The 15,251-nt window shown below is 46.8% G+C and overlaps 2 long non-coding RNA genes across 2 annotated transcripts; one reads left to right on the forward strand and one right to left on the reverse strand.

The window, feature by feature from the left end:
- The first annotated feature begins 4,980 nt into the window (after nucleotides 1–4,980).
- Nucleotides 4,981–6,306, forward strand: LOC144140103 (uncharacterized). The gene is made up of 3 exons (XR_013316321.1): nucleotides 4,981–5,290; nucleotides 6,101–6,196; nucleotides 6,258–6,306. It is a non-coding gene; the product is annotated as an uncharacterized LOC144140103 (long non-coding RNA).
- A 7,527-nt stretch (nucleotides 6,307–13,833) lies between these two features.
- LOC144140114 (uncharacterized) lies at nucleotides 13,834–15,071 on the reverse strand. The gene is made up of 2 exons (XR_013316330.1): nucleotides 14,981–15,071; nucleotides 13,834–14,814 (listed from the first exon to the last, which is right to left on the reverse strand). It is a non-coding gene; the product is annotated as an uncharacterized LOC144140114 (long non-coding RNA).
- Nucleotides 15,072–15,251: the final 180 nt, after the last annotated feature.

The following is a 15,251-nucleotide window of genomic DNA, read 5'->3' on the forward strand; positions in this document are numbered from 1 at the left end:
GATACCGGCCTGCCGCCTGATCGACAACGACAAGTTTGGTCTTTTGCTATGGGGGGATCTGTTCAAGACGAACAAAATTCATTGCTTGTAAGTACAATAAATTTTTACCTTGATCAATTATATTCTGCCTTGAGGATGCCGGAAAACTGAGATGCTTGCCGTGCTCACATGTAGCATCGTGCCTTCGGGGCGAGATGGGCCGCTCACGCGACTCGAAAAATATATTTGCCCTTAGCGAACAGACTCAGTGAATGTATTCATTTGTTGCGGCCTCCCGACGCTGGCGTATGCAGCTGGCGTACATGGACACTAACTTTAACTATCATGAAATAATGGCTACCGAAAATATTTCAGTGCACTGTCGCAAGATATACGCACTAGCCATATGTGGCTGCTATGTTACTCTCACAATGACGATGAACCATTTCGAGATTTCACAGGGGTAAAGGTAAGAAAACAATCGGTAAATCTCGTAGAGAACGACATCATCGCGATATTTTTATTGGAATAAGTTTCGCCTTTTGCTCTTCATATTTTTGTTTCGTTGCTGCTTATTTTACTATTTAATCCTTTCATACTTTACCTTTCCTTTTTCCCCTCGACATGAAATCGTGTGTACGCCACTGTCTCCGGGCGACGCAAAGAGACCAAGAACAGGGAGCGTTTAGCTGCCTGAGGCACCGCGCTTAGCTTAAGCGGACCTCGAAAGCAACAATAAATTAGCTTTCCTTGGTATGTGTCCGAACACAAAGAATCTTAAAAAAACATTTCGGGATGCGTCGTAACAGCACCAACCTTCAGAATGACTCGTTTAGGCTGTTTTGCCGCGCACTGATTATCCGAAAGCGTCGCCGTTCAGTTGACCGTGCGGTAAACGAAAGTGTTGCGGAGGTTGTAGATGCGGAAAGCTACATGGAGGTGCGACGGCCACAGCTAGGATAGCTAGACCCCCACCTGCAATGTGGGAAGCCAGTGACGGCACGAACCAACGGCACATCGTTCCTTACGGCCGCCCCGCGGCCAGGCCGTGCCGTCGGCGCAGGCGCTTTCTGCCAACCACCACCTGACTTCGCGGCCGCCAGCAGGCGCCACCCGTCGCGCACGTGCGCTTAGTGACGTCACGTTGTTTACATACAGGGAGAGGTCCATTACAGGACGTTTTGTGGTCGTGCAGATGGAAACGGTCAGCCACCATTCCACCGTTCCCTCGCCGGACGGACGCCTTCCGAGAACGGGGCGCTAGGCCGAGTTTTCAGGTCTTTGTTAAGAGCTGCCTCTTTGCAGCTCAGCGACAACCCGTGCGTCGTCGGTGTCGGGATGCGGGGGGTGGGGGGAACAGCCAAACCAGAACGCAAGCTGCTCAACGGGATGGAGGGGAAAACGGAGAAAATAAACCCCGATGGTTCGGTCACGGCCGATGGATGAAAGGCGCACTGCATGCGCTCTCACCCAGCGGCCGTGGTTCGGTAGCCCGGCTTAGAAGACGACTGTAGGTGCAAGGGAGGGAAAAATAGATTTGCTAGCCGTCAAAAATGTAACCAGTCCGCGGGGGCGAATAGTGATAACAGCGGCAAAGATATGTGCGCTCGAGAGAATTGTATTGCTTATTTTCTGTGTTATGCGCCATATCCAATTGAACGTTCAAATCTCCCAACCAATTTTTGAACACGTGTTTTGGGGAGAAGGTAAACAGAAGTTATTGCTGAAACAGCACCGGCACTAAGCAACATTACTTAATTGTAAGATTGTGATGGAGATTTAGAAAAGGTTTCCGAAGTTATAACACAATATTATAAAAGAGAGAATTAAAAAAAAACGAGAAAAGGATAGGAGTGAACACGAAGAGCGGAAAAGGAGAGAAGGAAGAAAAATGAAAACAAAAACGGAAAGACATCAGCAATGTGGGAAAAATCCACTGAACAAACGCTCGTGCATGTGATTTCGAGAGTCCGGCTCCGGCTACATACACAGCGCCACTGATACGGTTAGGTAGATGACAATGTTTTAATCGCTGCAAGTGTGCCTGGGTCCTCATTTATACCTTTTTTGATTATATTGAATCGGTATATGAGGTATGATTCACGTTGTTTTCGTTCCCGGTTTGACCTGAACCCCGTCTCTAAGAGCGTGACGCTTAGTTTATCGAAAGAATGATCTGGAAGGCTGAGGTGTCTGGAGAGGGGCAGGGTCGGGCGCGTTTTGGCGTGCGCTTTGTGATTATTGAACCGGAGCCTGAAAGAGGTGCCTGTTTGCCCTATATATTGCATTCGACACACATTGCATTCAATCAAATAAATCACATTGGAAGTGTCACACGTCATGTTCCCGCGAATTTTTAAAGAATACTCTGAGTTGGAGCTTTGAGCAGTGCTTGTCTGTTGCATTGTCTTTCAGACAAGGCACCGCGGTTTCAGGCATGGCCGGCATTCATTATGCGCGGACAATGAATTTGTCCTTGCGTTCACGAGTGTGTCTTTGAGGTTCCGGGATCGTCGGTAGATGACGCCTGGAACGGACGGAAGCGTCCGTTTGAGGCGTTCACTTTGTTCGAGAATGTTGTAGTGCCGCTTCAAGATGTTTTTTACGTTAGGAAAGTTGGTGCTGTACGTTAAGCATAGGTCTGTTCGTTGTAAGTCGCGTTGTGGGGGACGGTTTGCAATTAGGTCCACGCGGTTGAGTGCGTCGGCCTTTTTTATGGCGTCATCAGTTACACGCGCTGGGTACCCCTGCCCCTCCAGCATGGTTTTTAAATTTTTGGCGTTGGTAGTGAAATCTTCTGATTTTGAGCAGATTCGTTTGAAACGGTGGGCCTGGCTATAAGGAATGCTATTTTTACAGTTACGTGGGTGGTCGCTTTGGTAATGCAGATATTGCTGGCGACCCGTTGGCTTCCGATACAGCTTTGTCGTGAGTTCACCGTCTTCAATTTTCACGGTCCCATCCAGGAAGTTTATGCTCTCTTGAGAGTAGGTGTGAGTAAAATTGATGTTCAGGTGTGCAGAATTGTAACAGCCAATGAAGTGGAGGAGCTCGTCCTCGTTGTAGGTCCAAATAAAAAAGATATCGTCAATGTACCTTTTGTACAGGAGGGGTTTTAAGTGGGTTCAGACAGGAATGTGGCCTCTAACTTCCCCATAAACAGGTTGGCGTAGCTTGGTGCCATCTTGGTTCCAATGGCGGTTCCACTAACTTGCCGAAAGTACTCATTGTCGAATTCAAATGAATTTAGTTCTAAGACGAGGGCCGCTAACCTCGTAGTTGCGAGGTTAGCGGCCCTCGCGTAAGGTTACACCGCATACGCGCACACGCCGGCATGGTTATCGCCTCCTCCGCAGAAGTGGCGCAAGGAGGGGCGCGGTTCTTTATCGAGGCTGCACCCGTGGCCGCCGAACCACGTGCACTTGTTTCGAAGAAGTCGCTTCCTTTACTAGTTGCCGACGACTGGGGGGTCCGCAGAACAGCCGGCCGGCCCCATTTTCCGCCTTTGCCGATGCCTACACTGCGTGGAGGCTGGAGCGTTGGGTTACGGCGGCTTCCCTGTGTCCCACTGGATTGAAGGCCGCACGCTTCCCCACCGGCCACCTCCTTTCCAGCTTCCTCACCATTTCTACGAACCGTGTGTGTGCGTGCGCGCACGGCTTAGGACGCATTCCGAGAACAGTGCGCCGGCAGCTTCCGTGGCATCACGGGTGCGTGCTCGTTTGCCGTTTGGGTATCGGAGGGTCCTGTCAGCATGCGGCATTTCGGGACGTTCCGCGTGCGTCACGACGAACGGTTTTAGGCCATCGACTGATTTGTAGTGGGGGTGCGACCCTTGACGTCACGTTTATGCGCGGAGCGCAGGCTTGGGAACAAGTCAAAGATCCTCAGAGGTGCAATAAAGCCTCTTCGCCCCTAACTGATTTCGGAAAAGGGGACCGCTACACCTGCATGCTGCGGAGCATCGAATAATAACGACGAGTGCCATCTTATTTCTTCTTCACTGCTTTTTTACTGTTTTTACTGTCTTTTTTTACTGTTTTATCGGTATCGAAATTCGCACCCCCCCCCCAAAAAAAAAAAGAGGAAAAAAAAAACAGTCTCTGGGACCGCTTATGCACCCAGCCAGGGTTGTGTGGAAGACGTTCACGCTTTCATTGTTTTTCTGGGAAAACCGAGATGTCGCAAATTTAATTAAGCGCACAACGGGCGGAGAGCCGCACCTTTGCGGTCTTGCCAGCAGAAAGGCCGATAATTTGTATGGGAGTATTGAAAGACGCGTTTTCCTGTGCGACTGCGTCGAAGGGGCCTGAGAGACGTCGATGTTTCTCTTGTAACGCCGGCGAAATGTCAGTTGTTAGGGCTAGTTACCGCTTTAGAGCGTGCAAAGAGCGGGTGCGTACTGGTCGGTATAGTTACACTAGCTGCGAGGTCATTACAGGTTTCACCAACTATCAATAGGATGGCCCCGGCTGGCCGGACGGAGAGAGTTCCACACGAACTTTCCCGGTGGGGGCGACGCCCCCACCGGGGAAGCTTGGTGGGGGCACGCGCCCCGTTGCCCCCACGTAGTTGACGCCTATGGCCTGCTTTATCCATTTTTTGCGATTAAACGCGCGGAATCTACAAATTCAGCTCAGCGATAGTCGTAGTTGACCATGGAGCAAAAACGGTGGGCGGAGCGACGCCGACGACGCATCGCATGCACGCATCGGGTCATGTGTCTCAAATTCACGCGTACGACTAGTCGTGGTGACAGTCGTGACGATCAGTCGCATGCGAATCGCGTGTACAAATCGTACATGTGTCCAGCGCTTTAGTCAGCCCGTTCGCTCCGTCGCGGTCTGGGCGTAACAGGTGCGTGATAGCAGCGCGGTGGGGCGTGGAAGGGCGCGCGCTGCTTGTGCATGCGCGCTCTATCCCCCGTACTGCTCTCCCTCTACTGCGCGCGCTGCAACTATTCGCCGCGAGCTCGACATATAGGGGGCGATAGCGTCGCGCCGCTAGTGTGGATACGCCGCGACCGAGTACTGTGTTCGTCTATGGAGCGGCAACTCGCTATGATTAATTTCGCGTGATATCGTTAAAACCATCCCGCTGACAAGGATGGTTCGGTATTGTTCGGTGCCCCAGTGCTCTACGTTCTGCACGGAACCGGGGATAAGCTTCCACTACTACCCTGAAAATGCCGTGAACGGCAAAAAGTGGCTTGCAAGGCTGCGGAACGACAAAGAGCCGTCCAAATATGCGATGGTGTGCAGCAAGCATTTCGCTGACGATGCTTTCGTAGCCGTGAGGAAAAACGGAAAAGGTGAGTCTCTAAAATTTTATGGTTCGAATTATCTGCGGCCCGCAGTACTTCAGCGGCGAGAATCGTATGCGCGAAGGTAGCGTAAACAATGCCCGTGGGCTCTCTTGCGATCGTCGGCATTACCAACGCGCTCACCTATTCCTATTTATTTCTCGCGATACGTACCGCATCACTGTGGTACTAGTTCGTGTGGACGTTGAGATGCTGATTTGTTAAAATGTGGTCCTGTTTACATGGCTTCGACAGAAGGGCATCGCAGCGGGCTGGCGGAGCGGTGAGGTGACGCGTCGATGATCCTGTCTTTGACGCTGTGACTTCGCCGCGACGTACAAGGGCGGCGTGCCGTTTTCTACAGAAACGGTTCACTGAGCTTTTGTCGTAGCCTTGTAAACACGGCTGATGTTCAAGTGTTGCATAGATTGAACCTATCTACCTCCCTGTGCGTTGAGCTAGCGTTTGTTTATCACGTACGCTGCATGGTTAATGTGCAACACCCGCAAGTTTTAGGGTTCTAATTGAGTTTCGTCCAGTTTCTGGAGGAAACACCATTCCTCATGGACTTCCTGGCTTTGTTTTAGAGACAGTTTCCTGTGCGACATGTTGAGTGGAATCGTGCTAAGTGTAGTCGCTACCACATACTTAGTACCTGATTCCAAGCGATCGTTTCGTCTAAAACCGCAACTAGTTACAGTAAAACTGCGTGCAAATAACGTTCTCGCTGAAAATAGCCTTCTTTGAAATTGTTACCGATGTAGGGTTCAAAACAGGCACCTTAATGTGCCCTCCCTCGCACGCTTTTTTTTCTTCTAGTCTGCAAGCGAAGAAAGTTGAAGACCAATGCTGAACCTACACTGAATCTGCCGCAGCGTAGTTTTGACAGACCAAAGTTACCGCGAAAGGCACCAGGTGAGAGTTTGTTTGTTATTTTTAAGACCTCATCAAATTGACACATTGTTTTTTTTATTAGTCTACAGAGCTCCAGTTTTGAATCAGCTGACAAGACTTGTGGACTCCCCAGCAGCAGTGCGGGTGAGTTGCATGAAATGAACAAATTGTTTTAAGGTACGTCGGAGTGTAAGTCCAAAGATGGGTCGAATATAGCCAGTGAATCAATACCGGTCTGTTGCACGTTTTTATTGGTGTTGAACAACCTAGAAGTTTATTGGTGAGCAACTTATGCTCACCACCTTGTTCATAACTCTCGATAAAGCCGTTTTTTTTTTTACTAAAGACAATGGCCAAACTGCTTCCACTCACTGACTGGCCAGAGGCACTATTAAACTGCAGGAGTGATGTGAGCTGGGCTTATTAATAAGAAATAATGGTCAGCACTGCGTGGGCCCCAATGTAAGGCCCGAGCCCGCTTTGTGAAGCCCGAGCCCGACCCGGGCCTATAAGGCCAAGCCCGGGCCCGGCCTGGGCCCGTCGTCTCAAGCCCAGGCCCGGGCCTAGTCATTTATTTTTGAGCCTAGGGAGGTCCCGCTGTGTGTGATCAGGCCAGGTCATAGACGGTGAAGAAAATTTGTTTATTATATTTGGTCCAGTGTCTTCTTAGCGGGCAATCAGACGGAACATCTAGTCTACAAGCACATCAGGAATTGAAACGCAGAAAATAAAGGTTTTAAAGTGCACGTAGTTTAGCTTACACCATCTGCAGTTCACGCCACATTGGCGTAATAATAGCTCGTAATCTTACACCAGAGACACCATCAACTGTGATGACCAGACTCTTGGCAACTTCACGTGGTTGTCTCGGCCACAATTTGGTATTGCTGAAATTTCTTGCTTCCCGTTTTAAAGTATGTGTGTGCATTGAAATATTTTACCTGCAGTGGTTGTTAAGCGATGGTGTTTCTCTAGAACGCGAGTTTTATTCCCGGCCACGGCAGCCGCTTTTGGATTGGTGCGACATTTAAAACACGTGTACATAGTCATGGGCGCACAGCTCCAGGTTGTCTTAATTCCTTCCCCGCTAGGGCATTCTTTGTAACTGCACCTTTGGTATGTTACACACGAAAATATAAAATTTTGATGCAGTACGTGAAATGTAATTTTAAAAAAAACAGTATAGTGACTATCAGACATTGCAAAACATGTTTTTAAAACAATTCCTACAACTAACATCAGAAGCGCATAAAAATAAACTCAGAATGTTCATTTTTATGTTCTTTTCTACACTTCATGTCAGAACTATTAACGGCCGGGCCTATGAATTCAAGCCCGAGCCCGACCCGGGACCGCGGCACTGAGCCCAGGCCCATCCCGGGCCTGCCGATAATCGAATTCGGGCGGCCAGGCCCGCGGGCTGGGTCGGGCCCGGGCTTTCGGGCCGACCCGGGCCCATGCAGTGCTCTAATTACTGCACCTTTGCAGCCCTTCCTTTGGCAGTTTTATTTGGCTGGCACGTCTTTCTAAACCAATTGTAGAGTTTGCCTGGCCATGCCTATCTCGAATACAAATGATGCATCATCGTCATTATTGCGATGGCGCGGATTTGGGGAAGCATTGTTTCATGCTCCCCATAATATGTAAATTCAGGGCCAGCCTGTAGGTTTTATTCATTCGTTCTTGACAGGACTGGCTATTTTAAAAATACGGAAATTTTGTTCGACTTTCGAACCTGGGAGATGTTTCTTTGGTAGGGTTACTTGAAAAGAAACGTGTTGTGTGGTGAGAATCTGTTCTACTGCAGTACAATGTGTTGTTGGGCTAGTTGTTGCATTATGCCGTATGAAAATTGCGCTAACTGGACGTACAGAGGAAGGCAGACAAACAATGCACATACTAGGTTGCAGCAAGATTAGTGTAACACATGGGTAGGTGCTAGCACAGTTTTTCTTAGCGGTTATTCTGCCGTCACGCTTATTTTTGTTCAATACAAGAGAACTAATACTTAGACTAATGATATTGCATTTAATGGGTACATCTTTCTTCATTGAACTTCAAGAAATGGTCGGCTTGTGCCTAAATGCCATAACAGTGTGCCTGAATATTGCTAAAATATATTTTGCGTGTTTTCTACTGTGAGACGTTTCTGATATTGTATTTCTGCTGTCAGATGTTCACAATTTGCATCACATTGTGTCTGATTTATTAAATTACAGTAGCCCCAAAGAATTCGGGTTGTGACAAGCTACACTGTTATTTCTCGCTTGCATGTAGAAGCCAGCCAAGGGCCATCCAGTCCAAAAGACCCAGGTAGCAGTTTAAAGGATGCTTTCGCCATTGGTAGGTGGAATTTTTCATCGAACACTACTTGGGAACTTAATACGCTACTGTGCAGGTGATGATGGTGCTGACAACTGCAGTGCCTGCGACACAGAGGATAACACTGTTGAAGGTTGGTCCAAAAATTGCACTAACATTACTAGTCAGATTTATAACTCTAGCTGTTGGCAAAAGTACCCTCTGCAAATGCTGCAATTGCAGCCGTAAGCCTCGGAGCCAAGGTTATTCACAGCAACTAAATGGATAGGAAGCATGTGCGCTTGCATTTTCGTTTTTATACAGTTTCCTCTGTTTCCTGAGAGCAAATCTGGAAAAGTTATAACCTGCGAATTAAGTTCACAGCCCTGGCTGCTTCGAAACCGGAATTTTGTTCTTATACAGGCTATGCACTCCTAAGATGCGAATGAATTAACCTTTCATCAACGTCAGAATAGTTGCGTTACTGAATTGCTTGAATAATATGCTTACTAAGGGACCACGCTCAAACTAGAGGAGTGTATAGAAACAGTCTCTTGCTAGAGAAGAGTTACTTGTTTGCAAAATGACTGCTTATTCCACAACATGCAGTGCCAGGTATGCCACTGCCTAATTGTAGACTTGCACATTTTTTACAGTGCCACCTGAGGATGTTCTTCAGATGTTTGCTTCCATTGTGTGCCAGCAGGCGGGTACATTACGAGATGCTTGCATCCAAGTGAACCCTCAGCCAGAAATTGGGCGTTCGAAGCCGTTGCTCTCGTACTCATTTGTTGAAAAGGAAAGCAAAATTCGGACTTTAACAGGGCTGGGGTGTCTTCAGCTTATGCAGAACATAATTTCAGAGTTCACTGCTTTACGCACTGTTTGTGTACCAAGAGGCTTTGCCTTAAGCGACGAAGACGTGGTTTTGATGGTCTTTGTTAAGCTGTACCACAACATTAATTTCAGCTTTCTGGGGCTATTGTTTTCTGTGCACCGAACTACGGCAGCCAGTATTCTAAAGATTAGCATTTGCATTCTTGCGCGTGTTGTGGCAGATGCAGTTTTTTTTCCCCCAAAGGAGTCTATACTGGAGAACCTGACTATTTATTTTCAGCAGTATAGAAACACACGTGTTGTGCTTGACTGCACAGAGATCGCACTTGAAAGGCCAGGGGACCTAACGTCACGTTTGTTGACCTACAGTCACTACAAGAAAACCTACACCATCAAAGTCCTGATTGGCTGTGCCCCAAGTGGCATGATAACGTTGGTAGGCACTGGGTATGGCGGAAGAGCATCAGATTCTCAGCTCACTGCCCGATCAGACATTCTCAACAAGTGCATGCCATACGTTGACCATGTGATGGTAGACAAGGGATTCTTGATTGACAAGCTTTGCGAAGAAGCCCGAGTAGGCATGGATAGACCTCCGTTCTTAAAAAAAAGGCGGCAGATGGAAAAGCACGAAGCACTTCGTAACCAAGCTATTGCTAGGGCACGAGTGCACGTTGAGCGAGCAATACAACGTTTGAAAGTTTATAAAACCTTGCAGCAGAAATTTCCTTTGCAACTTCTTCCTGTCTTTGACAAAGTAGTTTTGTTGCTTGCTGGTGTTGTGAACCTTTCAAGGCCCATCTTGGCTGAAAACAAGTTCCTCCCAAATACGCACCAAAGAGTTGTAGTCAAGTAGTGTCAAATAATCGTGTGACTGAGCGTGTTTTTTTTAAAGATGTTCATTGTTTATCTACTGCTAAACCAAAGTCTGTCGGCGTGCTGTAGTTAAGTTGTTTTAAATAATCGTGTTAACAGACAGTTATTTTAAAACCCATGGCTTTCAAAATGCGACACGATATTCCTTCACGTGTTACGTTTGCTTTGCCGACAAGAGGACAGTTTTGATTTTTTTGTACCCCAATGTTTGTCAGAAGCAGCCATTATAGTTCTGAAGCAGCAAATCCCATACGCCTTTTTTTCTGTTTGCAGTCATAAATGTGCTTCGAGTGCTCACTAGTCTTCCACTTGCAAGTGTATGTGGGTAGTACAAGATAACTGTGATTTTATTTGTCTGTGCTTTTTTTGTCTTTTTTCACGCAAAGTTTGCAAGTTTTATTAGTGTTTGTGTAAATGATGCCTTATGTTATGTACACCACTTCCATCCCATTAGATTAACAACGATGATTCCTCAAACCGTTGTTCTCAGGTTGTTGCAGTCATAAATGTGCTTCAAGTGCTCACTAGTCTTCCACTTTTATGTGTACGTGGGTAGTACAAGATAACTGTGATTTTATTTGTCTGTGATTTTTTTGTCTTTTTTCACGCAAAGTTTGCAAGTTTTATTAGTGCCTGTGTAAATGATGCCTTATGTTATGTACACCACTTCCATCCCATTAGATTAACAACGATGATTCCTCAAACCGTTGTTCTCAGGTTGTACATATATTTATTTTTCTGAAGGAAGTTTATGAAAAATAAATGAAGATCACGCACAAGCTGTGCCCCCAAAGCTCTCTTTTTATTGCAGTCAATTCATTCAGAGGGGTTCACAAACTTCTGCCCCTGTACTAAAACATAGTTCCTGTAGCTGTGCGAATAGATCCCGAACAGGCTTCATATTCTGAGATATTTCACAATAGTTGTAGCCTGAACTTGTTTCATATTCTCAGGTATTTCACAATAGTTGTAGCCTGAACTCGGTGCCACAGCAGAGTAGGGTGCAGAAAAATAAAAATTACAATGCAGAAAATAGTACAAAAGAATACAATCAAAATTCACAAAAAAATGCATTGCAACAAAAGAAACAATCAGCAAGTCATTGGTCAATCAATGTACAATGGGTGTCAGTTTCTCCGTGAGTTTTTTTTAAATGAGGGGGATGGTCAGTAGGGGGAGGGGGGAGGTTTGGCATCCATAAAAGTGTCAAGAAAATCTTGTTAACAGTGTGTAGAACATGGAGGAAAGAAAAGTTCGGGAAGAGAAGACCTTAGGAATTACAGACCCCGCAGCCCACTCTGAGTTGTATACAAGCTTTTACCAAAGAAATAGTTAACCGCATAAGTGACAATATACAACCAACACATCCTGCCAGGGATGACATATGGAGTGGAAACTTGGCACCTTACTATGCAACTTGAAAGCAAACTTAGGTTGGCCCAGTGGGCCATGAAGCAAATAATAATCAGAGTAACACTCAGGGACAGGAAACAAGCTTCTCTGATCAGGGAGCAAACTTGAGTAGAGGACATCATAGTTAAAGTAAACAAAAAGAAATTGACTTGGGCTGGTCATGTAATGAGACGAACCAACAACGGGTGGACCGCCAGGGTACCAGAGTGGCTACCAAGAGATAGGTCTAGCAGAAGGGGATGACCATTAATCTGATGGAGGGACGAAATTAGGAAATTTGGGGCAACGAATAGAATCGATAAAAGCAGGACAGGAGTGGTTGGAAATCATTAGGGGAGCCCTTCGTCTTGCAGTGGACCAGAATAGGCTGCAGTGATACTTTGTATTATGTCATTATGGTGCGCGAAGGGCGTCAAAAAGGTACTCTGCATAAATCGACTTCACCGCATTGTAGCAGTCGTTGAAACGTGCCTCATCAAATGTTACCCTTAAGAGCCGCCACACATCAGGTGACTCGTAGACAAAAAAATCGCATGTTGAAATGCCTACGATCCCCATCTGCACCTGCATTTGAGTCATGTAATGAGGCCTAGGGCGATCTTTGCTAAACGAGTTTGCCACCTTCACTGGACACTTTATTTCCAGGAGTGTCTGCCTCGCTGGGCTGCACTCGCACCGGAACGAAACTACTCCGTCTGGAGAGCACCCCATTAAAGGGAAGTGCTGCCAGATGACGAGTCCAGTCTCACCGATTTCGACATCGTGGCCGTCTGCAGTCATAACTGCCCGGTAAACTTCCCGGGCCTCGGACTCTTTCTGAAGGCCTTTCACCATTGCTGCACTCTGAAAATGGTTCTGCCTTGCCACAGCTTTGTACAGGCCAGTCAGGTTGTGCGGTCGGGGCTCAGTTTGCAGTTTGTGGGCCTTAGTCTTAAATGAATGCACAATGGTGCTTGTCGCCATTCCACGGCGATACTCATGCCACTCCTCACTTGAGGATTGCTCTATGGTACACCTTTGGATGTCAAGAATGGTGTTTTCGTCGTACCACTCATGCGCCTCCTCCAAAAAAGCTTGAAGGTCTACCTTGTCAGTTCTTCTTATCAACTGAAGCACTGATGGTGGTCTTTGGCGTTGAGCTGGGGCCGTGCTCAAAGTTTCCTGGGTGGAGGCCTCGGGTTGCATGGATGCATCAGGTGCTGCATTGAAGCAAATGAATATTTACATGGTTTTTCAAGTAGAAATAAATCACGGGTAAAAAGGGGTATGTTGAATTATTCGCACACACTGTTGGCATTGCAATGCCCTAATATATAGAGCAAGAAATGATTATAGGATTAAATAATTGCAAAGATGAAGCATGAAACAAAAAAAGCAAGTTCTATTTATTTTTCTTACAATGATAGTTATCTTGCATGCTACTCTTATGCTGTATGCAACTTATTTAAATTACAATGCCAAAAGATAGCGCACATTGGTCACAGTGCACCGACATTTGAAAGGGAGGGACAGGTGTTGTGCACTGTGCTGCAATCTTAAAGGACTCTCAGATTGGGATGGAGCAATTTCTACACAATATTTTGCGCTGTATCATATTATACTTCATGATACCGGAAACTACAAAGCAAAATCTTACCGAGTCTCACTTTCTTTTTCATGTGCATTTCTGCCGTAGATGTGTACGGCAGGTTGGCTGTCAAGCGTTGTAGCACGCCGTCTCTGGGACGGGGAACAGCAGGTTCCTGGAACTGAATATGCAGTTCGTGTTTAAAAAATGTAAGCTGCTACAACCGTTGATACAATTAAGTCCAGAATTTCTCGTTTGGCACGTATTGCAGCCATGGAAGCAGTAAATTTAAAATTCATTGTAAATTTTGAAATTTGCTACAGTGAACAGAAAAAACAGTAACTAAAAACTTGACATTAGTCTGCTGGCCCTTTTTGCCTTGTGCTTCATGACAGTACATTAAGTGATATTTTCATATCCAGCGGTTATACCCTCGGCCCAAGCCTACAAAAAGAAGTACTTTTAATTTCAACAATGCAACTTGCCTTTGGGCAGCAGGGTAGATTGAGGACAGTGGTGGGTGCATATTTCTGTTTTACAGTGTATTTGGCGTTCTGTCCCCATGACTGCGGCAAATCTGTTGAGGAAAGCAAAGTCAACTGCTTTCTTTGCTTGATGTACAATAGAACTGCAATAAAGTGCTTGCACTTTTGGGATGCTCTGAAAGAAAAAAAGATGCCCTAAGTTGCAAACACAAAGTATCAAAAGATCACTACCACAGGTAAGTTAGCCTACATGGTACAGGAAATCTGTATATTCATAGTAACAAGTTTTTCGGCAATATTTAACAGCCTTCTTTGTAAAATTCAGCTTTCTGTCAGTTTTAATAATTCAGTCGAGAACCGCCGGCGACCTCGAAATTCTGCTCGGAGCTTCACCCACTGCAAACAGTGTTAGTTACAAAACTGTCAAGCTAGTCTGAATCTGTGTAGTTACTACGGTATTAAAAATAGCTCCCGCAAAGCTACGTTTTACCTGGCATTTAACTGCACACTTGGATTACTGTTACTGAATTTAGTGCTGTTGACAATCACATGTTGAAGGTGCAAAGCGAACGTGTAGAAAATATGCGTGCACATATCCAGTTGAAATTGCCATAATATATTTTTCCCAATACTCCTAGGCTAACTTTCCCGGCGCAGCGCCGAGAGGACGGGGGAGAGGTAAAATATTTGCGAGCAGCACGTGTTTGGGGACGATCTCGAATAGGTCGCGGAAAAGAGTAAGATAAGGATTAGTGGCACAAATATTACACAGCCGCATAGCGTGGTGATCATGTTTTTTTACGCAACATTTTCACACGCACGAATTGTTGGCCGGTCGCTCGACGTCCTTCCTTTTCACTCACGTGCACATGTTACCGCGCGTGCTGCACGACGTTCAGCTTACCCAGCGGGACAGGTGCAGTTGATTTCAACGATCGTCGCTTCATCCTGCAGTCTGAGTTCGACTTTCAGCGGGTCATTATTCAGTGCCGATGACTGCAGCACGTAGGCAATGATGTGCACCGGCCCGCTGGATCGGCACGAAGAGGCGACTGCGCTGCATTCTATCACGTGTCCGGCTTCCAACACCAAGTCCCCTTCAACAAGGCATCTTGAGCCGTCCCCGACGTAGTCGAGAATCGTGCTCAACGGCAAGGAAACTGCGAGGTTTTGACACAATGACATTAGCCTTCTCCACCGCTGGGTTATCGGCGACCGCCAGCGATGACCCCCATCAAAACAAATTAAATGCGCACGTTATTGCCCGCGATCACGGATTAGAGGCTTGTCATGCTTGCGAATGAATAGTAACCACAAATTACTCACTGTGAAACAGGTCGTCCTCTTCGCTTTCCATCGTAGCCATGCGGAAGGCGCCCGAAAGCAGTGGGAGTTAGCAGACGACGCCAGCACTTATCCACACTAGGAGCAGTTCGTCCCGCCGCCGCCAGGGGCCGACTCTGTTCGCGCTCGGGGCGAATAATGCGGCTAGCGGTCGCTCGTGCTTCAGTCGCTGCGTTGCTCCTTCCTTCCTTGGTTGACGCTCGCTCCCACGTTTACTCGTATCTGCTACTCCAGCATCACGGAAGAAGCGATG

Source organism: Haemaphysalis longicornis, unplaced genomic scaffold, assembly GCF_048455015.1.
Source record: "Haemaphysalis longicornis isolate Haplotype H1 unplaced genomic scaffold, Haemaphysalis longicornis Haplotype H1 scaffold_1, whole genome shotgun sequence".
Classification (NCBI taxonomy): domain Eukaryota; kingdom Metazoa; phylum Arthropoda; class Arachnida; order Ixodida; family Ixodidae; genus Haemaphysalis; species Haemaphysalis longicornis.